The sequence below is a fragment of the Capra hircus genome, unplaced genomic scaffold (genome assembly GCF_001704415.2).
Source record: "Capra hircus breed San Clemente unplaced genomic scaffold, ASM170441v1, whole genome shotgun sequence".
In the NCBI taxonomy this organism is placed as follows: Eukaryota; Metazoa; Chordata; class Mammalia; order Artiodactyla; family Bovidae; genus Capra; species Capra hircus.
The window spans coordinates 1-18,474 of NW_017194758.1; the positions used below are offsets into that span (position 1 = coordinate 1).

General features: G+C 40.7%; 1 pseudogene; it reads left to right on the forward strand.

Moving 5' to 3' along the window:
• The first annotated feature begins 8,059 nt into the window (after positions 1 to 8,059).
• On the forward strand, positions 8,060 to 16,648 carry LOC108633336 (annotated as a pseudogene).
• The last annotated feature ends 1,826 nt before the right edge of the window (positions 16,649 to 18,474 follow it).

Below are 18,474 nucleotides of genomic sequence, written 5' to 3' on the forward strand. Positions count from 1 at the left end.
ATTTAACTTCTTATGCAGAGTGCATCATGAGAAATGTTGGACTGGATGAAGCACAAGTTGGAATCAAGATTGTCGGAAGAAATATCAAATAACCTTAGATGCAGATTACATCACACTTATGGCTGAAAGCAAAGAACTAAAGAGCCTCTTGATGATAGTGAAAGAGGAGAGTGAAAAAGTTGGCTTAAAACTCAACATTCAGAAACTAAGATCATAGCATCTGGTCCATATCACTTCCTGGCAAATAGGGGGAAACAGTGGAAATAGTAACAACTTTTTTTTTTTTTGGCTCCAAAATTACTGCAGATGGTGACTGCAGCCATGAAATTAAAAGACGCTTGCTCCTTGGAAGAAAAGCTATGACCAACCTAGACAGCATATTAAAAGCAGAGACATTTCTTTGCCAACAAAGACGGTCTAGTCAAAGCTATGGTTTTTTCCAGTAGTCCTGTATGGATGTGAGAGTTGGACTATAAAGAAAGCTGAGCACCGAAAAATTGATGCTTTTTGAACTGTGGTTTGGAGAAGACTCTTGAGAGTCCCTTGGACTGCAAGGAGATCCAACCAGTCCCTCCTAAAGGAAATCAGTCCTGCACATTCATTGGAAGGACTGATGCTGAAGCTGAAACTCCAGTACTTTGGCCACCTGATGTGAAGAACCGACTCATTGGAAAAGACCCTGATGCTGGGAAAGATTGAAGGTGGGAGGAGAAAGGGATGACAGAGGATGAGGTGGTTGGATGGCATCACCGACTGAATGGACATGAGTTAGAGAAAACCCGAGTTGGTGATGGACAGGGAGGCCTGGCATGCTGCAGTCCATGGTGTTGCAAAGAGTCAGACATGACTGAGGAACTGAACTGAACTGAATTGAAACTAAGAGGGACCTGATGTGACTCCTAAGAATTACTCAGTGCTATCTAAGTGTGTTTGACCTATGCCAAGGTGGATGCAGGAACAGCAGTGAAACTAGGGTGTGAGTGGGTGCTCACAGTATCTGACAGAGATGCTTCTAGTTGTTATCACAATTGCAGATTGCATGTCCAGGTTATTAATCACATCAGAACAACTGGACTGGAGGAAGATATTGTCAGTTATCACAGTGAATTCCCTAAGGTAGAAGGCTGGACTTAGGATAGTATCACCCCATCTAATGGGATGGTGGGACAGGGGAGCCCTGAAGACATCTGCAGTAGGTCCTTAACAGCCACAGCCAATCAGCTCTTGGGTGTTTATGTACAGGAAGATCATTGGAAAAGTGATCTTTTCTAATCTCACCTTCAGCAGATCTTTGATGATTCTAGTTGATGCCCTTAAGGAAACAATTCTTTTCCTTTTTAAAAAGTACTTTATTGAGGTATGTCTGACATACACACTGCTTGATAAGTATGCATTTGTGAAACCACTACAGCACTTATGTTGTAAATCTATTCATCTCTTCAAAATGTTTTCTTCCATTCTCTTTATCATTCTTATTAAAAATAATTATTTTCAAGGTGAATTTGAATTTAGTTAGAAACTTTTGTTTTAAACAAACCTGTTTTCTGGCATCTCAAGTAACTTCCTCATTGTCACAATGTCATAATCATGGTTCCAACTGAAGATAAATTTGTGGAAATACTACAGGTGTCTCTACCATATTTTGATAAATCAGCATCTGAGTGAAAATGGAGTGTGTGATGTTGAAACTTTAAATTAGAACCCCAATGTTACCCTAAGAAAATGATGTCTTGTTATTAATTCCAGTTAAGATATACTTAGAAGTAGAGATTTGGAAGTGCTCTGATATTTAACAAAGCCTGTCTAGTCAAGGCTATGGTTTTCCAGTGGTCATGTATGGATGTGAGAGTTGGACTGTGAGAAAGCAGAGCACCGAAGAATTGATGCTTTTGAACTGTGGTGTTGGAGAAGACTCTTGAGAGTCCCTTGGACTGCAAGGAGATCCAACCAGTCCATTCTAAAGGAGATCAGTCCTGGGTGTTCATTGGAAGGACTGATGCTAAAGCTGAAACTCCAGTACTTTGGCCACCTCATGTGAAGAGTTGACTCATTGGAAAAGACTCTGATGCTGGGAGGGATTGGGGCAGGAGGAGAAGGGGATGACAGGATGAGATGGCTGGATGGCATCACTCGATGGACGTGAGTTTGGGTGAACTCCAGGAGTTGGTGATGGACAGGGAGGCCTGGCGTGCTGTGATTCATGGGGTCGCAAGTCACACAACTGAGTGACTGAACTGAACTGAACTGAACTAATATTTAAACCCTGATTGTGGTTTGTACACCCTCACTACCATTGCTCTAACTTAGACTCTCACATTTTTATGAACGGTCCAGGTTCCTTCTATTTCTCTTTTTGTCACTAGTTTCCTGGTCTCTTTTTTCTGTATTTTCAGACATATTTTAATGATGTGAAGATAAGTCAAAGTGGGTGATGTAGCAGAAAAGATTAGAATAGCATGTGTTCATTATTAATCAAAACTCTTGGAGTTTCTTCTGCTCAACCTTAGGAGTCAGGTATGGAAGAGAAATTTCAGCCTCAGTAGTGGATTGCTGGAAGTGAAGTACCATGTTTAGGAGAAATCTAGAGTGGAAACAATGACCAGAGGAGAATGTAGAGAAGCTTGTTTGAAATAACGAGGAGATTTCATGGAGTTCAGGTGGAAGATCTGGGAGGGAACACACAAATTGTGAAGGACTGTGGTGCAAGCGTTCCAAGTTGCTTCAGCCCTGTCCTACTCTTTGTGACCCTAACCATTACAGGCACCCCTTGCCATTTCCTTCTCCAGGGGATCACCCAGGGATCAAACCTGGGTCTCCTGCATTGCAGGCAGAGTCTTGATTATCTTCTGAGCCACCAGGGACTACAGTACTGAAGTGCAGAATGGTGAGGGGATGAAGATGCAAGGATTGCAGGAGGGGAGGGTTGGAAAGATGCAGTCAACTCCTACATTCACCACGCCTCTGTGTTACACTTCCTCCCTGCCCCATTCCTTCCCTCCCTCTCTTCCTTTATCTTGCTGTGGGAGTCATTTCTGAGCTCTGTGGAAGTGCTAGCATTTGTAGCTGGCAGTTTTCTTAGTGGAAAATTTTTATAATATGGATTCTGTTTATTTAACAAATAAGTTTACTCATATTTTCTCTCTTTTTTTTTGTATCAGATTTCAAGTAATGTGTTTTTAAGGACTGGCCCTTTTTACAAAAAATTTTCAAATTAGTAACACTGGTTCATATCTCATATCTTTACATGTTGGGAAGATCCACAATGATATTCCTCCTTTTGTTACTGGTGCTGTTAATGTGTTCCCTCTCTTTTTTCTTAATTGGTTTGCTAGAAGATTATCCATGTTAATGTTCTTTTTAAGAGAATCACTAATGGACTGTATTGATTTTCTTGGTGTATTTGCTTTCTTCTTAATTGATTTCTATGCTCAGTTTTCATTCCTCTTTTTCAGTTATGATTGTGGTTGCTTTTGTAGATTCTTGAGGTGGAGTCTTGGATCATTTCCTTCTGTTTCTATTTTTATTCTAAAGTAATCATCAAGGAAGCATCAAGGTTCTAAATTTTCCTCTAAGCATCACTTTATTTTTAACCCACAGTTTCAATACTATATAATTTCTTTTGTATTTTATTATCATAAAATGTTTCTTTTTCTCTGAATGAATTCTTTGTCTTATAGTCTGACTTTGTATGATATTAATTTAGATATTATATACAGTTTTCTCTGATTTGTGTTTGCATGGTATGTAATTTTTACCTCTTTAGTATGTTTCTGTGTTTATATTTAAACACATATAAGTTTGTAGATAGTATATTGTTTTGTCTTATTTTATCTGGTCTGATTATCTTGTTTTTTATTTGGAGTACTTAAATTATTCACATTTAATGTAATTATTGACATAATTGGGTTTAAGTGTACTTGCCTGCTATTTGTCGAGAAGGCAATGGCAACCCACTCCAGTACTCTTGCCTGGAAAATCCCATGGATGGAGGAGCCTGGTAGGCTGCAGTCCATGGGTAGCTAAGAGTCAGACACACTGAGCAAATTCACTTTCACTTTTCACTTTTATGCATTGGAGAAGGAAATGGCAACCCACTCCAGTGTTCTTGCCTTGAGAATTCCAGGGACGGGGGAGCCTGGTGGGCTGCCCTATGGGGTCGCACAGATCGGAACATGACTGAGTGACTTAGCAATAGCAGCAGCAGCTGCTTATATTTATATCTTTGTTCTTATTTTAATTTTGAGTATATTTTACCATTTTGATTTAAATACTGTATTGGTTTATTAAATGGTGTCAGTTTTTTAGGTGATTATAATGTTACTTTTTAATTTTAGAGTAATTTTATTTTTTGCTGGCTGGGTCTTCACTGCTGCACGGGTTTTCCCTAGTTGCAGTGATCAGAGGCTCCCTCTAGCTGCAGCATGAGGTTCTCATTGCAGTGGCCTCTCCTGCTGTGAGAGCACAGGCTCTATGGGCACAAGCTTCAGTAGTCGTGGGCCCTGGGCTCTGGAGCACAGGCTCGCTAGTTGTGGTGGTAGCGCGCTTAGTGGCTCTGTGGTACGTGGGATTTTCCTAGACCACGGATTGAACCCACTCCTCCTGCATTGTCAGGTGGAGTCTTCACCACTGACCCACTGGGAAAGCCCAGTGTTGAATTATTAACCTTCAATTACATTTTACTTTGGAAATATGATGTCGCAACATGCAATGTCCAGTCACTATACTTTTCTTCCACGTCCCTTGTTCTTGTCTTTGATGCTATCATTGTCATACATTCTATTTATAAATTTATTATGACTCTTATAGTTTGCTGCTAATATTTTTGCCTTAAATCTTCTAATAGAGAATCAACATTTAGCACAGTCTCTATAGCTTTGAGGAGGATCCATGTTTTCATCTGCCGTCATCTCCCTTTAGCTTGAAGAACTTTCTGAGGCAGTTTTGTGTAGTGTGTGTCTGGTGGCCTCCAATTCTATCATCTCTCATTTACCTGAAATCATTTTAATTTTCATTCAGTTTTGAAAAGTATTTTCTTGTGTGATTCAATTTTAGGGTAATCCCCAATACTTTAAATATGTTCTTACATTGTCATCTGGCTTTTATTGCCTCCAACAAAAATCAGTAAATAATACTTATCCTTTGTTCCCTGTGTATAATGTGTCAAACTTCCCCGGCTGCTCTTAACATATTTTTTGTTTGTTTGTTTACCAATGAATTTCAGTAAATACATTGTCAAGTTTTCTGAGGATGGGTTTCATTATCTTATTTGGGGTTTGTTTAGCTTTTTGGGTCAGTGGGTTTACAGTTTACAATAACTTTGGGAAAATGTCATTTATCTTTTCTTAATATTTTTTCTGCACATCCCTTATTCTGAATCTCCAAATACACATATTTTATATTATTTTGACATTATCCCACATGCCATTGAGTTTCCATTCGTATTTTTTCTGCCGTTTTACTCTCTTTGGTTTAATTTAGATAGTCTCTACTGCTGTGTTTTACTTCCCAATTCTTTTATTCTGCAATGTCTGGTCTCTTATGTAATTAATCCAAATAATTGTTCATTCCAATACTATATTTTTCAGTTTCAGAAGTCTCATTTGTTCATTTTTCTTAGTTTTTCTCCCTGTTTATTTTTATGCTTCATTAAGTATATTGATATTAAGGGTTTAAGGATCTCTTCAGCCAATTCAATCATTTCTGTAATTACTGAAGCTGCTTTATTTTATTTTATTTTTTAATAAATTTATTTATTTTAATTGGAGGTTAATTACTTTACAGTATTGTATTGGTTTTGCCATACATCAACATGAATCCTCCACAGGTATACACATGTTCCCCATCCTGAACCCCTTTCCCCTCCCCATACCATCCCCCTGGGTCGTCCCAGTGCACCAGCCCTGAGGATCCAGTATCAGGCATTGAACCTGGACTGGCAATTCATTTCTTATATGATATTATACATGTTTCAATGCCATTCTCCCAAATCATCCCAGCCTCTCCCTCTCCCACAGAGTCCAAAAGACTGTTCTATGCATTGGTGTCTCTTTTGCTGTCTGATTGTTTTTAAAAAATGTGTTATGGGTTACATTTCTCTATTTTGGAAATTCTAATAATTTTTTGGTTGGATGTTGGGCATCATTAAGCAGTCCTTTACCAGGAAGAACTTCAGAAGTGAATGATCAGAACACACCCAGAAATCAGGGAATTGTCCTTGATGAATTTAGATAAAGTTTTTTCATTGGGTTATCTTCATTCAGTTCAAAATGTGTTCCTTTGATGACCAAATGATGAACTTTTATTTTGATTTTCCTCCTTTAGTTTCAAAACTTCCTTGATCCCACCTTGCATGCCAAATACCCCACCTACACCCTACTTCTTCAGCAGTAGCTATCCTTTCTGATTTTCTTTTCCATCCATCTGTATCTTTTAAAATGGCATTTGCTTGTCTGAAGTGGGAGAAATGAGAAAGGACAGCAGTTTAGGTGGCAGATGGGAGGAGCAGAGGGTGATGTGGTATGCTAACAACCTACTCAATGAGTGTTTCCCACAAATATTTGCATACGTATCCATACTGAGGCTTTTTCAACTTGGAACTCTCCAAATTATGGGCTTGTTTGCTCATTTCCCCCTCCTTCTCCTTCTTCTTCCTTCTTTTTGGCAACATGCCATCTTCTTTTAGAATTGTAAAAACATCCCTGAAAGAAATTAAAGACAATATGATCAATGGAAAGTCATTTTGTATTTCTGGCCTGCAAGAATTAGTATTGTTAAAAATGCCTGTACTTCTCAAAGTGCTCTATAGATTTAATGCAATTCTTATCAAAACAGCATTCTTTATAGAAACAGGAAAACAATCTTAAAATATGAGTGTGTGGTTTAATTTTTATATATTCATGAATTCCTGTTTTCTGATCATTATTGAATTTTAGTTCCATTCCATTATGGTCATGTAAGATACTTGGAATTATTTTAATATTTTTGAATTTGTTAAGGTTTATTTGTAACCTAGTCTGGAGACTATTCCATGTGTGCTTGAGAAGAATGCATATTTTTCTGTGGTGGGAATTAGAACAATGATAGTATTAAAATCAATTATTATCAGCCCTTAGCATTTTCTATGAGACCTGTTTGAGAAAAAAACCCTTTAATAGGAGACGATGTGGAAACTCAGCTATCCGGTAAACTCCCACTGAGAGCACACTCTCCCCCAGATTCTTTGGCAAATCCTAGGATTTCAAGAGAGATGGCTGGAACGAACTCTCTATGACTCTCTGAGTTTTCTTAACTCATTTTCCTTCCCACTGAGGTCACTGAAGGAATTCATGGAATTTTTTGGCATCAAAAAGTATCAGAAAGACAAGATGTGATGACATAAATGTGAATTAGTGGACTGCGTCCATATTTCTTCTCTGGAGCTGTCACCCAACTACAGGTTGGCATGCCCTCATCGATCCAGCCTCAGGACTTTCCTTAACCTAAGTCACTTGAGGACTAGCTTCCTGGGAGAGAAAACTGGTCAGAACATTAGCCCCACAAGTCACCTGAAAGCTTTCTAAGTTTGTCTGGATGCTACGTCTCTAATCTCATAGCCACGTCCCTCTGGGTGGCTTCTGGTCTGCATATCTCTATGTTCACGGTTTAACTGCTTGAATATTACACATTATCCTTGGATCTGTATGTAGGTCCTAGGCTGCTAAGTGAGAAATTCACTTTCTCCAACCAATGCTAAAACACGTGTTCCCAGTATTCAGCCATTCCAATGATCTGAATTGGGCTCTGTACTTTCCAGGCTCCTAGACCAAGGAATTCACATTTCTAACCAGTCTCAAAGTGTATGTTCTTGGGATTCAACCATTCCAAAACTGACCTTGTAAATCCTCCTGGATTTCTCCAGAAACCTGCTCATGAAAATTCAATTTGGACACTAACTGTCAAAGACTCTCTACATGCTCCACTCCTAAAATGAAAAACTTTCACTCCACTGCCTGTGACGTGTGGTTTTCAGTTGCCAAGTCGATACCACGAACACTGACTGGTTTTTGTTGTTTCCTCTTAGGATTTGTGCGTCTGGCTGGAGGGGATGGACCCTGCTCAGGGCGAGTAGAAGTGTATTCTGGAGAAGCCTGGATCCCAGTGTCAGATGGAAACTTCACACTCCCCACTGCCCAGGTCATCTGTGCAGAGCTGGGGTGTGGCAAGGCTGTGTCTGTCCAGGGACATGAGCTCTTCAGAGAGTCTGATGGCCAGGTCTGGGGTGAAGAGTTCAGGTGTGAGGGGGAGGAGCCTGAGCTCCGGGTCTGCCCCAGAGTGTCCTGTCCAGGGGGCACTTGTCACCACAGTGGAGCTGCTCAGGTTGTCTGTTCAGGTGAGATGCAGGTCAGGCCTTTTCACCTCTGTGAACACGCTGCTCAGGTGAGAAAGTCATGTGATTTTGCTGAAACTCTGTCTTCTTCTACCAGCATACTCAGAGGTCCGACTCATGATAAACGGCTCCTCTCAATGTGAGGGGCAGGTGGAGATGAACATTTCTGGACAATGGAGAGCGCTCTGTGCTCCCACTGGAGTCTGGCCAATGCCAATGTTGTCTGTCGTCAGCTCGGCTGTGGAGTCGCCATCTCTACCCCGGAGGACCACACTTGGCGGAAAGAGGTGATCGGATCCTAACAGCCCGATTTCACTGTTCAGGGGCAGAGTCCTTCCTGTGGAGTTGTCCTGTGACTGCCCTGGGAGGCCTGACTGTTCCCATGGCAACACGGCCTCTGTGATCTGCTCAGGTAAGAGAGAGGGAGGGGCTACTGGTACTCAGGACGCTCCTGGGGTGAAATGTCTCCACGAGTAGAGAGTGAGATTAAACGGGCTTCAAAGTCAGAGATTTTGTGGTGAAATATGGATCTTCTCATTGTTCATTCATTTTTCAGGTCAGGGCAAGAAGTGTGAAGGGGAATAATATATTTTTAAGCCTCATTGTTGCTTACATGTAATCATAGAAAACAATGTAGGAGCAGTAAGTATAGAGCTCAGTATGAACCCCAGCCCAGAGCAGCAAAGAGAGTGTCCCCAGCACCACAGTCACTGTCGTCCCCAGTATCTGTGTCTTCCCTCCTCCACAGGGAAAAAAGCGCTTACCTAGCTTCTACTAATATAGAGAGTTTCATCAGTGTTTGAACTTTATATAAAATAATGCAGTATGTTTCATCTTTTGTGTCAAATTTCGTAGACTCAAAATTATGTTTGGGATTCACACATGATGTTGTATATTGTAGCACTTTATTTATTAGAGTAGAGTATGCTTTGAATGATCACATGGCCATGTACTGATCCATTCTACTGACAGTATAAATCTGAGTTATTTCCAGTTCTTGACTATTACAAATATGATATTACAACTTACCATGACAATGTCTTTGGATGCAAATATGTGTTACTTATTTTCCATGTTTAACCCTTGATCTTTTATTTTCATTTTCTTAATCAAATGGTGTCCTTTGATGAACTCATTTCTTATGTAAATATAACTTACCAACATTTTTCTGTACATTTAATGCTTCTTATATTCTTTAAAGGAGAATGCAATGGCACCCCACTCCAGTATTTTTGCCTGGAAAATCCCATGGACGGAGGAGCCTGGTAGGCTGCAGTCCATGGGGTCGTTAAGAGTCGGAGACCACAGAGCGACTTCACTTTCACGCATTGGAGAAATGGCAACCCGCTCCAGTGTTCTTGCCTGGAGAATCCCAAGGATGCGGGAGCCTGGTGGGCTGCCATCTACTCGAAGATCATAAAAACATTCTCTAAGAGTATCTTATGGAAATTTTATTATATTTCTCTTGCATATTATTGTGCATTCCTTTTGGGATTGATATTTGTGTAAGATAAGTGTCAGGTTTCATCAGTTCAGTTCAGTTCAGTTCAGTCACTCAGTCATGTCCGACTCTTTGTGACCCCATGAATCGCAGCACACCAGGCCTCCCTGTCCATCACCAACACCTGGATTTCACTCAGAGTCACGTCCATCGAGTCAGTGATGTCATCCAGCCATCTCATCCTCAGTTGTCCCTTTCTCCTCCTGCCCCCAATCCCTCCCAGCATCAAAGTCTTTTCCAATGAGTCAACTCTTCGCATGAGGTGGCCAAAGTACTGGAGTTTCAGCTTTAGTATCATTCCTTCCAAAGAAATCACAGGGCTGATCTCCTTTAGAATGGACTGGTTGGATCTCCTTGCAGTCCAAGGGACTCTCAAGAGTCTTCTCCAACACCACACTTCAAAAGCATCAATTCTACAGTGCTCAGCTTTCTTCACAGTCCAACTCTCACATCCATACATGACCACAGGAAAAACCACAGCCTTGACTAGATGGACCTTAGTTGGCAAAGTAATGTCTCTGCTTTTTAATATGCTATCTAAGTTGCTCATAACTTTTCTTCCAAAGAATAAGCATCTTTTAATTTCATGACTGCAATCACCATCTGCAGTGATTTTGGAGCCCCAAAAAATAAGTCTGACACTGTTTCCACTGTTTCTCCATCTATTTCCCATGGAGTGATGGGACTGGATGCCATGATCTTTTTTTTCTGAATGGTGAGCATTAAGCCAACTTTTTCACTCTCCTCTTTTACTTTCATCAAGAGGCTTTTTAGTTCCTCTTCACTTTCTGCCATAAGGGTGGTGTCATCTGCATATCTGAGGTTATTGATATTTCTCCCCGGAAATCTTGATTCCAGCTTGTGTTTCTTCCAGTCCAGCGCTTCTCATGATGTACTCTGCATAGAAGTTAAAGAAGCAGGGTGACAATATACAGCCTTGACGTACTCCTTCTCCTATTTGGAACCAGTCTGTTTTTCCATGTCCAGGTCTAACTGTTGCTTCCTGACCTGCATACAGATTTCTCAAGAGGCAGGTTAGGTGGTCTGGTATTCCCATCTCTTTCAGAATTTTCCACAGTTTATTGTGATCCACACAGTCAAAGGCTTTGGCATAGTCAATAAAGCAGAAGTAGATGTTTTTCTGGAACTCTCTTGCTTTTTCAATGATCCAGCGGATGTTGGCAATTTGATCTCTGGTTCCTCTGCCTTTTCTAAAACCAGCTGGAACATCAGGAATTTCACGGTTCATGTATTGCTGAAGCCTGGCTTGGAGAATTTTGAGCATCACTTTACTAGCATGTGAGATGAGTGCAATTGTGCGGTTGTTTGAGCATTCTTTGGCATTGCCTTTCTTTGGGATTGGAATGAAAACTGACCTTTTCCAGTCCTGTAGCCACTGCTGAGTTTTCCAAATTTGCTGGCATATTGACTGCAGCACTTTCACAGCATCATCTTTCAGGATTTGCAATAGCTCTACTGGAATTCCATCACCTCCACTAGCTTTGTTCGTAGTGATACTTTCTAAGGCCCACTTGACTTCACATTCCAAGATGTCTGGCTCTAGACGAGTGATTACACCATCATGGTTATCCAGGTCGTGAAGATCCTTTTTGTACAGTTCTTCCGTGTATTCTTGCCACCTCTTCTTAATATCTTCTGCTTCTGTTAGGTCCTTACCATTTCTGTCATATGGACATCCAATTGACTCAGAATCTTTTTCTGAAAAGACTCTTCTGCACTGCAGTGCTGCCTTCATCATAACCAGAAGGGCTGGTATGTCTGTCTTATTTGAGACTCTCTATTCTGTTCCATGTTATCATTTATCTATCCTTTCACAAATACTGCATTTTCTTAATTATCATAACTTCGTAGTTGTTGTTGTTCAATCGCTATGTCATGTCTGACTCTTTGTGACCCCATGGACTACAGCACACCAGGCTTCCCTGTCCTTCACTATCTCCCTGAATTTCAAACTTTGTAGTTAGTCTGAATAATTTACAAGAGTTACTTTATATTAACTCCTCTAATATCATTGCTTTTCTTACCAACTGTGCTGTTCATTTTTGGTTGCTTGTATTTTGTATGAATTTAGAAGTCAGCTTGTCATTTTCACCAAAAGAAAAGCTTAACGGTATCATTGAGATTAGATTTAAAAATTTGAGAGTAGACATAGAAATTTGAGGATGATTGACATTGACAATGTTGAGTTTTCCAAATCATTGACATAATACATGCCTCCATTCGGTTAGATCCTGAATTTCAGAGATTTTCCCCATCTTCTACTAGGACTTCTAGGTATTTTATTTTTGATGTTATGAGTATTTTTGTGAAAGTGTCCTGGCAATGAATTTTCTTTGACTTTTCACCTTTTAATTCTTTCAATTTTGATGTATGTTGAGACATAAAAATGTTGGGAAAACAATATAAAAATTCCTTTATGACCTTTACCTGGGTTTCTAATTGTTAGTATCAATATTTTGCTTTAATCTCTGTGTGTGTGTGTCCTTCCTTCTCTGTTCCCCTTCTCCCTCATTTCTTCCTGAATATGTAAATTCTTTCTGAATTCAGTTGAAGACATGATGTTCCTTTATCCTTAGAACAGTTCTGGGAATTTCCTTACAGAACCAGAGTTCAATCAAGTCTTTAAATGAATTCAGCTCCAGGTGACATCTAATTGCAGCACTGAAAGATCCCACTGAAAGACTGCCAAACTGAGTTTTTCCTGATTAATGACCCAAAGTCATAAGCAAAATTAAGTACATATTTTTTTCTTCAGCTACTAAGTTTTACCTTTTCATATTGATCAAATTCCCAACATCTGTTGGATTATAGAAAAAGCAAGAGAGTTCCAGAAAAACCTCTACTTATGCTTCATTGACTATGCCAAAGGCTTTGACTTTGTGAATCGCAACAATCTGTGGAAAATTCTTAAAGAAATGGAAATACTAGACCTCTTAGCTGCCTCTTGATGAATCTGTGTGCAGGTCAAGAAGCAAAAGTTAGAATTGGACATGGAACAACAGACTGTTTCCAAATTGGGAAAGGAGTACGTCAAGACTGTATATAGTCACCCTGCTTATTTAACTTATATGCAGAGTACATCAGGTGAAATGCTTGGCTGGATGAAGCACAAACTGGAATCAAGATTGTTAGGAGAAATATCAATAATCTCAGATATGCTGATGACACCACCCTTATGGCAGAAAGCGAACAGGAACTGAAGAGCCTCTTGATGAAAGTGAAAGAGGAGAGTGAAAATGCTGGCTTAAAACTCAACATTCAAAAAACAAAGATCATGGTATTTCGTCCCATCATTTCATGGCAAATAAATGAGGAAACAATGGAAACAGTGACAGACTATTTTCTTGGGCTCCAAAATCACTGCAGATGATGACTGCAGCCATGAAATTAAATGATGCTTGCGCCTTGCAAGAAAAGCTATGAGCAACTTAGACAGCATATTAAAAAGCAGACACATTACTTTGCTGACAAAGGTCCATCTAGTCAAAGCTGTGGTTTTTCCAGTAGTTATGTATGGATGTAAAATTTGGACCATAAAGAAAGTTGAGCATTGAAGAACTGATGCTTTTGAACTGTGCTGTTGAAGACCCTTGAGAGTCCCCTGGACTGCAATGAGATCAAACCAGTGGATCCTAATGGAAATTAGTCCTGAATATTCATTGGAAGGACTGATACTGAAGTTGAATCTTCAATAGTTTGGCCACCTAATAAGAAGGGCTGACTCATTGGAAAAGACCCTGATTCTGGGAAAGATTGAGGGCAGGAGGAAAAGAGGATGACAGAGGATGCAATGCTTGGATGGCATCACCGACTTGATGGACATGAGTTTGAGCAAGCTCCAGAAGTTGGTGATGAACAGGGAAACCAGGCAAGCTGCAGTTAATTGGGTCACAAAGGGTTGGACATGACTGAGGGACTGAACTGAAGTGAACTAAGTTTTTTGGAAAAACTGCCATACAACAATATAACCAGAACTCTTGCTATGTGACCTGAATTAATTGAAGAATATCCTCTGATTTTGCATTCTGATGTTTCTACTTTATGCTGAGCTAATGTGCGGCTACACTTATTTTTTTTTTATTTTTTAAATACACTTATTCTTTAGTCTTAATTGCAGCTAAGAAGTTTTTCAGCTCTAGAAGTATTTGGTTTTTGTTATCATTTCTCTGCAAAGATGCACATTTTGTCAATTAATTCTATAAGCACTTTAACCGTGGCTACATATATTATCCTCAGCTACCTCTAGCAGCTGAAAAACCTGTGAAAATGTTTCTAATGTCTCCTTTTTCCTTTCTGTTTCTCACGAGATCTATTTTATAGAAGTGTTTGTTCTAAAGATACACATTGAAGAAATTGTAGAGATCCTACAGAACGAATTTTGTTTTGCTTTTCTTAGGGATAGATTTGGGCTTCCCTGGTGGCTCAGATGGTAAAAAATCCGCCTGCAGTGCGGAAGACCAGGGTTTGATCCCTGGGTTGGGAAGATCCCCTGGAGGAGGGCTTGGCAACTATTCTTGCCTGAAAAATCCTATGGGCAGAGGATACTGGTGGTCTCTAGTCCAAGGGGTTACAAAGGGTCAGACATGACTGAGCGACTAAGCACAGCACAGGGATAAATTTAGGGATACAACTCACTTAACTCATTCTTACAGCAACACTTGGGTTAGAACAGAAATTGTGGTACTGTCAGAAGCAGAACTCTCCAGGGAGAAGGTGAACACGAAGAGTATGATAACTTTACTGCTGGGTCACAGCTCTCATTTTAGGCTCCATCAGTAGCTCATTATTTTCCTTAAATCAGTTTCCTGTTCTTCAACCCTTCCAGACTTTTGATCATTATTGTTTCTTCAGGAAACCAGACCCAGGTGCTGCCCCCGTGCAATGACTCTATGGCAGAACCAGCCGGCTCTGCGGCCTCAGTGGAGAGCGCCCCCTACTGCTCAGGTGAGGGTCCCACAGGACAGAAGACCCTTCTCAACCCTTGGGGTCAGGGCCCCACTGTTCCATTTCTCCTTCCTCAGACAGCAGACAGCTCCGCCTGGTGGACGGAGCCGGTCCCTGTGCCGGGAGAGTGGAGATCCTTGACCAGGGCTCCTGGGGCACCATCTGTGATGACGGCTGGGACCTGGACGATGCCCGCGTGGTGTGCAGGCAGCTGGGCTGTGGAGAAGCCCTCAATGCCACGGGGTCTGCTCACTTCGGGGCAGGATCAGGGCCCATCTGGCTGGACGACGTGAACTGCACAGGAAAGGAGTCCCACGTGTGGAGGTGCCCTTCCCGGGGCTGGGGGCAGCACGACTGCAGACACAAGCAGGACGCGGGGGTCATCTGCTCAGGTCCGCGCTGCACACTGTCCACAGGCTGGAGGAGGGGTGGGGCCATGGAAGACGGGGGTCTGAGCCCTGAGGGAGAGATGCTGAAAGGAGCAGAGAAGGAGGCTTCCTCCCATGGAGCCTGTCTTTCCAGCAGACATGAAGACGAGGTGCTTTCACTTTCTTCTGCAGCAGCTGAGGTTCTGGTCCTTTCTTCTCAGCAGTGTCTCCTGGCAGAGCCTTTTCTAACAGTTTTTCTTGAAAGCAGGGCTCTCTCTCCAGTTACATACAAAAAATTTAAACCCACGGTACTAGTTTCTGTTTGCTTCCTCAACAGTTTACCCATAAGTGGTTTAAAACAACATATATTTATTTCCTTACTCTTCTCTAGCTTAGATGTCCAGCAGGGGTCTCACTGGGCTGGGATCAAGGCGCCAGCAGGGCCGCATCACTTTTGCGGCTCTAGGGGAGAATCTGTTTCTTGCCTTTTCAAACTTCTTGAAACCACCTACATTCCTTCCTTCTACAGCACCCTTCATCCATTATCAGACCAGCAATGCTGCAGGCCTCCAGCCACTATCCAGAGTCACGTCTCTCTTTCTAGCCAGAGCTAAGAAAAGTATTCCACGTTTAAGGAGAGTGGGTCTAAGGATATGATTAGACTGGGCTCACATTGTTAATACATCATCTCACCATCCCGAGGTCCTTACCTTAATCACATCTGTAAATCCCTCTTGTCAGGTATGGTAACATATTCACAGGTTGCAGAATCTGGGGATGTGGACATTTTTGGGTTAATTATTATCCTTATTTCCCTAATATTCACATCACATCCCTTTGACATACTCTTTAAAGATTTCATCAGGAAGCAGGATTCAGCTGCTCCTCCCTGAATAGCACCCGTGTAGGTTGGTCTTCCTCTCAGTTCATATCCACTACGCCATTGTGGTAGAAATAGAAAGACAGACACAAATGGACAAAGTCAGTTAAAGGGAGGTGATGTCTGTCTTGTCATCTAGTGGGTATCTCTTGAACAAGGTCAGAGATGAATGTTCACCATTTCTGGAAGAAAGGAAAACCAGAACATCCAGCAAAGTTTTTACTGTGTCCTGTATCCTCCCCTTTCAACCTTAGAGTTCCTGGCCCTCAGGATGGTGAGCGAGGACCAGCAGTGTGCTGGGTGGCTGGAAGTTTTCTACAATGGGACCTGGGGCAGTGTCTGCCGCAGCCCCATGGAAGACATCACTGTGTCCATGATCTGCAGACAGCTTGGCTGTGGGGACAGTGGAATCCTGAACTCTTCTGTTGGTCTCAGGGAAGGTTCTAGACCCCGGTGGGTGGATGGAATCCGCTGTCGGAAAACAGACACCTCTCTCTGGCAGTGTCCTTCTGACCCTTGGAATTATACTTCATGCTCTCCAAAGGAGGAAGCCTATATCTTGTGTGCAGGTGACTTACTGTCTGTTTCTGTGTGTCTGTCCCAACCCTGTCGGATGCAGTGAGATTTGATATTTTAAAGTCTAAGTGATGAGTTTAATATGGGTTCACATAATGAGATAAAGTGAAAATGTTAGTTGCTCAGTTGTGTTCTTTGTGACCACATGGACTGTAGCCTGGCAGGCTCCTCTGTCCATGGGATTCTCCAGGCAAGAATGCTGGAATGGGTTACCATTCCCTTCTCCAGGGGGTCATCCTGACCCAGGTATGAAATCGGGTCTCCTACACTGAAGTCAGATTCTTTACTGTCTGAGCCACCAGAGAAGGTTAAATGGGGTAAGAATGAAACTAATTTAATCCACATATTCCAACCTTGTTTGTTAACATTTTTAATTGAGACATAATTCTCGTAACATCATATTAGTTCTAAGTGTAAAACATAGTGTTTATGTATTTGTACATATTGGTAAATCACCACACATACAGTAATATCCATCACCACATGCAGTTACAATTTTTTTCTCTTATGATCCCACAAGTAAGAATTTGCATGCTGAAACTAAAACACAGCACAACGAAAAAAATACTTAATTTTAAAAGAGAGTATTATTTTCTTTATAGCATCATGGTTTTTTATCCACATAAGGGCTTCCCTGGTAGGCCAACTGGTAAATAATCCTCCTGCCATGCAGGAGACCCTGGTTTGATTCCTGAGTCTGGAAAATCCGCTGGAGAAGGATACGCTACTCACTACAGTATTCTTGGGCTTCCCTTGTGACTCAGTTGGTAAAGAATCTGCCTGCAATGTGGGAGACCTGGGTTTGATCCCTGGGTTGGGAAGACCCCCTGGAGAAGGGGATGGCTACCCACTCCAGTACTCTCGCCTGGAGAATTCCATGGGCTCTATACTTCATGGGGTCGCAAAGAGTTGGACATGACTGAGTGACTCTCACAAACACTATATACAAAAACATTATCTTCTTTCCTATATTACTGTCTTAAGATATCTTTTTTGACAATATTTTTCTCTAGAATGTTTTAAAATTTCTTATTTATTCATAGGAACTCTTTATAAACAAACATCACTTACTGTTTTTCTTAAATATTTTTGTAAGATTTTCCCCATATTTTACATATATTTTTAAGGTTGTATATGTGTATGGGTGGATTATGTGGTCAAAGCTGTAATTTTTTACTTTTTTGACTTCTGCCTTTAGTGCAATGTTTCAAATGCCATTTTCTATCTCAAAATAACATTGAATCAAGTTTTATTTTCTGCAAATAATTTTACAGTTCCACTAAAGAATATTCAAAACCTAATTTCAATTTATTTATTTATCTGAATTTATTTCACTATGTGTGATGGTATAACATCATCACCACATAAGAATTACCTTTTAGATATGTGATATCTTAGCTCCATCACAAAATAAAAGCACATGGTTTCATGAGTTCATGGATATGACATCAAAAGTACAGGCAACAAAGCAAAAATAGACAAGTGGGAATATATGAAACTAAAAAGCTTCCAGAAACCAAACGAAAGATCAGCAGAGTGAAAAAGCAAGCTAGCACAAATTATATAAGGTATTAATTTCCAAAAATAATAAGGAACTCCTATAACGTAAGAGAAAAAAACCCAACAAACTTAAAACCTAATAACTCAATTAAAAAATTGGCCAAGGGCTTGAATAGACATTTCCCTAAAGAAGACATACAAATGGCAATAGGTATATAAAAAAATGCTTGACATTGTCAATCATCAGGGAAATGTAAATTAAACCGCATGGAGATATCATCTCACAGATGTCAGAATGATTGTTTTTTTTTTTCTTTTT